This window comes from Nicotiana sylvestris, chromosome 12, assembly GCF_000393655.2.
Source record: "Nicotiana sylvestris chromosome 12, ASM39365v2, whole genome shotgun sequence".
In the NCBI taxonomy this organism is placed as follows: domain Eukaryota; kingdom Viridiplantae; phylum Streptophyta; class Magnoliopsida; order Solanales; family Solanaceae; genus Nicotiana; species Nicotiana sylvestris.
Window position 1 is genome coordinate 42,195,948 of NC_091068.1, and position 6,770 is coordinate 42,202,717.

Here is a 6,770-nt window from a genome sequence, read left to right on the forward strand (position 1 = left end):
TTTGCCTAAGTCTTCTCTATCGATCATGAGCACTCTAACTCTCGTAACTCTCTCTCGAGTAATTACAACAATATACTAGACATATTCTCCCGAATTACGCTAGCTAGCTTTTGAGTACAACTCACTTAGATAGCACCCAAATTTTCGTTATCCCTAATTCCACTTTTAAACCCTTCGTATTGATCCCTCATATACGTTAGGAGTGATGATGTTCAACAACTACCTCAATATACACTCTCTCCCGAGTAATGTACACTAAATAGGAACAGCTAATTGATGGCCCTTCAATCAACAACAATAAGCATATAATTGAACAAATAGAGATAATACTACGGCAAATCTATATTAAAAACATAACGAGAAAATCATCCTTCAACAGGTTCCATCAAAACCCTAGACAACAAATTAGCGATTCATAATAGTATGCATAACTACAATACTAGAATGCATAACCAATAATGAAAATAGGAAGAAGGAAGTGAAAAACTCGTAGAAGAATTCTCCGCCTTGCTCCTAGTGCGTTCTTGCCTCCTTAGGTCGAATCTCCTGTCTCCACAACGGCTCTGTGCTCTTCCTAGGTCTAAAGTGTGTCCAAAGTATGTCCAACTCTTCAAAATAGCGTTTTTACATGTATTTATACCAAATAGGGTCGGGCCTAGACGAAACACTTTTTCCTGCACGAAATAGGGCTCTGGCTCTGTAAAATTTGCACTACCGTGCCACATGGGGCGGCGCACCATGCGGAGCGGCAGTGAGAAAGTTCAGATTGCTAATTCTGACAGGCTGCATGAAATTTCCACAGGCGCACCGCACTGCGCGCCACTCCACGCACCGCGGTAGTGGGAATTTGCAAAAATTCAAAACATGAAAGTTGTAGCCCTTTCAAATAGCTTTCCAACGATATATAATGGAGCCCAAACGGATTTCTGCAAAAAAGGTTATGTGCATTTTACTAGACAGTGCGTCGTATACCCGCTCGATTCTCCGTTTCGTTCTTAACTATCATCCATTGATCCCCGAACACGATCCCGGCTTGATTCCTTGGGCTTTTACTCAGACTTCAAAGCTCCAAATCACTTGAATTCATTCTATAATATCTACATAGCTCGGAATCACTCCTACAAGGCATAAAATACACAATTAGTGCAAAACACTAGCTATTAAAACTCAAACTCAATTAAAATGCAGTATATTATAGTGTAATAAGCGACTAAAATACGTAATTATAGCCTATCATCAGGAGTCATACCCTTGGTACAATTCTAAATACAGTAAGAAATCCCATGATTAGCTAATTAATCGGCCTCTTCTTAATATGTGCCGAGATTTCTACCGTGATCATCGCCGATCGCAGATATCTTGGCTTTCCGTTATTTGGCTCGGTAGGCTTCCCTCGATCTTGCTCGATCTCTATCCCACTCAGTCTCGATCTTGGCTAATCTTGATCTCGATCAGTTCTTGAGTCACGAGCTTGACAATCTAACTTTGTGTCACGGTCCGGTATGACATGGGGTCGAAACCTTGGCCTGCCACACCCTGATCTTGATTAATCATACAAAAAGGGAAGCTCAATTTTGACCGTATACTATAAGCTTGTAAAATATGGATGCAGTATGGAATCCTCTAACTCACCTACCTGTTTTTTGTCACAAATGCACTTGAAGCTGAACGATCGGGAAACTTTACGACTTGTAGTTTTGTTAGCCACCAAAGTGCTGCACCTGCGCACTCTACTACTTCTTGTACGCATATTTTATTTAACGTAATATAAGTACTGTTTCTTTTGGACCCACAAAAAAAAACTTAGAAAATATACACAGTCCGTACTGGCTAAGTTTTTCCTCCATCACTTGTGTTTGGTTTCAAAATGTACTCTAAAATATAGATTTAGAAAAGTAATTCAAGTTTTGAAATGAAATTGGTATGACAGAGAAAGGCATGAACCAAATCTATCTAAGGCCATTTCCAACCCTCCCCCATTTTTTCATAATTTTGACAACTTTTGCCATGATGGAGCTCCAACTCTCCCCTATTTTTGCCCCAAAATGGGGGATGAATAGTGTTCCTCCAAATATAGAGGGACACTATTCATCTTCCCCATTACTATTCATGCATATTTTATTATTTAACTCTTTTAATTTATCTCTTTATATATACCTAATTATGTTTATGTAATATCTTTATAATATTAATTTTACATCTTAACTTTGGCGTATAATTTTGATAAATTAATTTTTGTTCATTTATTATTTTTATGTAAAATTGTAAGTTAATTTTATTATAAGTTATACTTATACAAAAAAATATATAATCATCTCAAAAAATGAATGGTGCAAATATAAAATATTAGATGTTGCTAAAATTGAAAGGTGCGAATATAAAATATTAGATATTGCTAAAATCGAAATGTGAAAATTAAAAATACATTAAAATAGGACATACATGAAAATTGAAAAAAAATTAAATTAAAATACATAAAAATTAAAACTACGGTAACTAGCATAATAATTTAGTAGGGAGGTATGTCGTTTCCACATACACCAAAATCATTATAGTATTGAGTGAATGGGGCCGAGGATTGTTGTGGTTGTGACTGTGAATATTGTTAACTTCTTTTATACATTATTCATTGTTGTTGTCGCATAAACAATAGAATCCACATCCATCATTAAAACTTTATTTTTTTCTTTCATTTCTTTTACTTTTAGAAGAGAGAGAAGAATATAAAAAAGAACATTCTCTTTTCGGGGAAAAATGGGGAAATGGTTGGAGAAAGTTATCTCTAAAATAGAAAAATCCCCATTTTGGGAACCAAAATAGGGGTAAAGGTTGAAGATGCCCTAAAGCAGATCAAATTCAAAAATGTATTCTGAAAGGAAAAGAAAATCTACACGAAATCCAAAAGTAATTCGAGACACAACACTTATCTTCAATAAACATTTTCCAAACACATCCCAAAACCAAATCAAACAACAATAATAACAAAAATTCTAGTGTAATCGTACAAGTGGAGTTTGGGGAGGGTAATGTATACGCAAACCTTATTCCTACCTTGAAAAAGGTAGAGAGGTTTCCATTAGACTCTCGACTCAGGAAAGATAAAATGGAAGAGCAACAAACCAGCAATACCAACAAACTAATCAGAAAACCGAAGCGAAAGAAACAAGTAATAACGGAAATTCAAGAATAAGAAAATACAAGACTAACATTAAGTAATGCACTAAAACAAACTGGTACGAGCAAGGACGACGCTCGACTATCTAATCTTCTATCTTAATTCTCAACCTCCACACCTTCCTATTTAGGGTCATGTCCTCGGTAAGCTGGAGAGTCACTATGTCTTGCCTAATTACCTCTCTCCAATACTTCTTCAGTCAACCTCTACCTCTCCTTGGACCCTCCAAGACCAACCTCTTACACCTCCTTGCTGGGGCATATGTACCTCTCCTCTTCATATGCCCGAACCATCTAAGTCTCGCTTCCCGCATCTTGTTCTTCATAGGAGACACGCTCACCTTGTCTGGAATATCTTCATTCCTAATTTTATTTATCCTGTTATACCTGCACATCCATCTCAACATCCTCATTTCTGCTACCTTCATCTTCTGGACATGGGAGTTCTTGACTGACCAACACTCAGCCCCGTACAACATAGTCAGTCTAACCAGCGCTCTATAGAACATACTTTTATGTTTTGCTGGCACATTCTTATTACACAAAATACAGGAAGCAAGCCTCCATTTCATCCACCCCGCTCCAATACGATGTGTGACATCCTCGTCAATCTCCCCATTCCCTTGTATAACTAACGCAAGGTACTAGAAACTTTCTCTCCTAGAGATGACTTGTGAATCAAGTTTCACGTCTTCATCCACTTCATGAGTCGCACCACTAAACTTGCACTCCAAGTATTCTTTCTTGGTCTTGCTCAACTTGAAACCTTTAGACTCTAGAGTCTGCCTCCAAACCTCTAACCTCACGTTAACACCGCCTCGCGTATCGTCAATCAGTATAATGTCATCTGTAAATAACATGCACCACAACACCTCCCCTTGAATGTGGTGCATCAGTGCGTCAGCCGCCAGGGCAAATAAAAAAGGGTTGAGGGTCAATGCGTCAGCCCCATCACAACTAGAAAGTTTCGAGTCCCCTTCGATTGTCCTCACCCGAGTCTTAGCTCCATCATAGATGTCCTTAATTGCCCTAGTGTATGCAACAGGAACACCTCTAGTCTCCAATCATCTCCGCAGAACCTCCCTCGAAACTTTATCGTAAGCCTACTCTAAGTAGATGAACACCATATGTAAATCCCTCCTCCTCTAGTTATACTGCTCTATCAATCTCCTAACAAGGTGAACAGCTTTCGTAGTCGAACGTTCCGGTATAAATCTGAACTGGTTCTCAAAAATAGACACTCTTCCTCACTCTCAACTCCACCACCCTCTCCAGACTTCCATAGTATGTCTTAGTAGCTTGATACCCCGATAGTTGCAACTTTGGATATCATCCTTGTTCTTGAACAAATGAATTGTACTCCACCTCTATTCTTCGGGCAATTTTTTCGTCCTAAAAATGACAATAAATAGCTCAGTGAGCCACTCCAAGCCCGCCCTGTCGCACCCTTCCAAAACAGAATTTTGATTAGCCCCGTCGCTCTTCCCTTACTCATCTTATGCATAACCCCCTCTACCTCCTCAACTTTTATACGCCTACAATACCCAAAGTCTCGACGACTCTCGGAGTATTCCAAGTCACCCTATTCAATGTTCCTATCCCCATCTTCGTACAAGAGTGCATGGAAGTAAGTCTGTCATCTCTGTCGAATATGTGTCTCATCCAGCAAAACTCTATCTTCCTCGTCTTTGATGCACTTCATTTGGTCCAGGTCACGGGCCTTCCTTTCTCTCGCCTTGGCTGGCCTATACAACTTTTTATCCCTGCATTTGCCCTAAAGTTCTTCATACAGTTCAAACGCTACAGTCTTCGTCGTCGTCGTAACCGCTAATTTTGCTTCCTTTTTAGCCATCTTATACCGCTCCATATTCATTCTCTTCTCCTCCTCGTCCACGCTCTCCAAAAGCTTCAAATACATCGCTTTCTCGGCTTCCTCTTTACCTTCGACCTCTCCATTCCACCACTAATCCCCCTTGTGACCAATAGAGTAGCCCTTTAAGACCGCTAATACCTCTCTAGCAACCTCCAATGCAATTCGCTTTCGTGGTTCACATACCTCTCGCGTCCCCACTACTCCTCCATGCCCTATAGCCAGCGACTTATCCCCCAACTCCTGGGGTTCATCTTTAGTCAAAGCTCCCCCACTTGATAACTTAAATTAGTTATCACCAAATCAAAAGCTTTAGCAAAATCCAATAGTGAATCCAATAGCAAAGTTCCTCCTCTATTTCTAATTCCAAAAGCAAAGCCGCCATGCACATTATCATAACCCCCAGAATCGCCCCAATGTGGCCATTGAAATCTCCTCCTATGAAAAGTTTCTCAGTGTGCGGAACACCAAGCACAACCTCATCCAAATTCTCCCAAAATGCCTTTTGATTTCCTCGTCCAAGCCCACTTAGGAAGCGTACGCACTAATCACGTTTAAAGTAAATTCCCCGACAACTAGTTTAATAATCATCAATCTATTGTTCACCGTCCTAACCTCCACCACTAGCTCTTGTGATCCCTATCAACCAAAATACCTACCCCATTCTTGCCCCCCACGCGTCTAGAGTACCATAGTCTAAACCCATCTATATCTCGTGCCTTAACTCCCACCTATCTAGTCTCCTTGAGACAAGTTATATTGATCTTCCTCTTATGGAGAATCTTTGCTAACTCTATAGATTTTCCCGTCAAAGTCCTTATGTTCCAAGACCCAACTCTCAGCTTGGGGACTCCTTTACCACCCTTACTCCCCCTTGCCATCGACCCCACCCCCCCTCCCCGAGGACCCCCTGAGGACATGACCTTACCCTACCATCATTCACTACAACCACTATAATCTAAGGCAGCAAGCACTATCACAAAATTAATGTACTAGAAATGGTAGTAGCAGGTAGATAAGCGAGACAAAATTCACTAATCTAAAGACGCAAGCAAATATAGTAACCACAATTAGAACACAATGACAAATAAAGAACACATTAGGAACAGAAGAAACAGATTGTAACAGAGCATATCGAAAACAGAATACAACAAAACAAGAATAGAAGAGTCTGGTTTTTTAAACAGAGGAATAATAGTTGACGAAGACAATGGAGCTCGCTGGAAATCTAACCGGAGTTGTTTGATCACGTCGGGACTTGAGATCAAATGGGACATGTCCAGTTGAGGGGGTGACCACTAGTGATGCAAAATCTAGCCGGAAACCTAACTGTATTAATGCTCACGCGCCGGTGCATGACTGAATCTCGCCGGAACTCAGTCAGCCCTGTTCACTGTACACAGGCTCGAAAACACGCACTCATACACACGCAAAGAGAGGGAGAACGAAGGGGAGAAAGAGAGGCAGAAAGAGGAGAAAGAAAGCGTCGCCGCTGATGAGGTTGGTGGCGGTGGGAGAAGTGTAAAGAGAAGACGTAAAAAGAAGGGGAAGAAAAAGAAAAGAGAGGAAAGGAGAGAGATGGGGAAAAAGGGAAGAGATGAGAGAGAGGGGACCTACCTTGCGATGTGAGAGTAGTCGGCGACGGCTTTGTTGGTCGCTGATTGTTTAGTGACCGTTAGAAAATGGTAGTTACCCTACAAATAAATTTTGCCCCTATTTCAAGAAA

At 40.4% G+C, this 6,770-nt stretch overlaps 1 long non-coding RNA gene across 1 annotated transcript; it reads right to left on the reverse strand.

Annotated features, from left to right (window-relative positions):
- Positions 1 to 324: 324 nt before the first annotated feature.
- Positions 325 to 2,283, reverse strand: LOC104214970 (uncharacterized). Its single transcript, XR_011404437.1, has 2 exons — positions 1,250 to 2,283; positions 325 to 1,118 (listed from the first exon to the last, which is right to left on the reverse strand). It is a non-coding gene; the product is annotated as an uncharacterized lncRNA (long non-coding RNA).
- Positions 2,284 to 6,770: the final 4,487 nt, after the last annotated feature.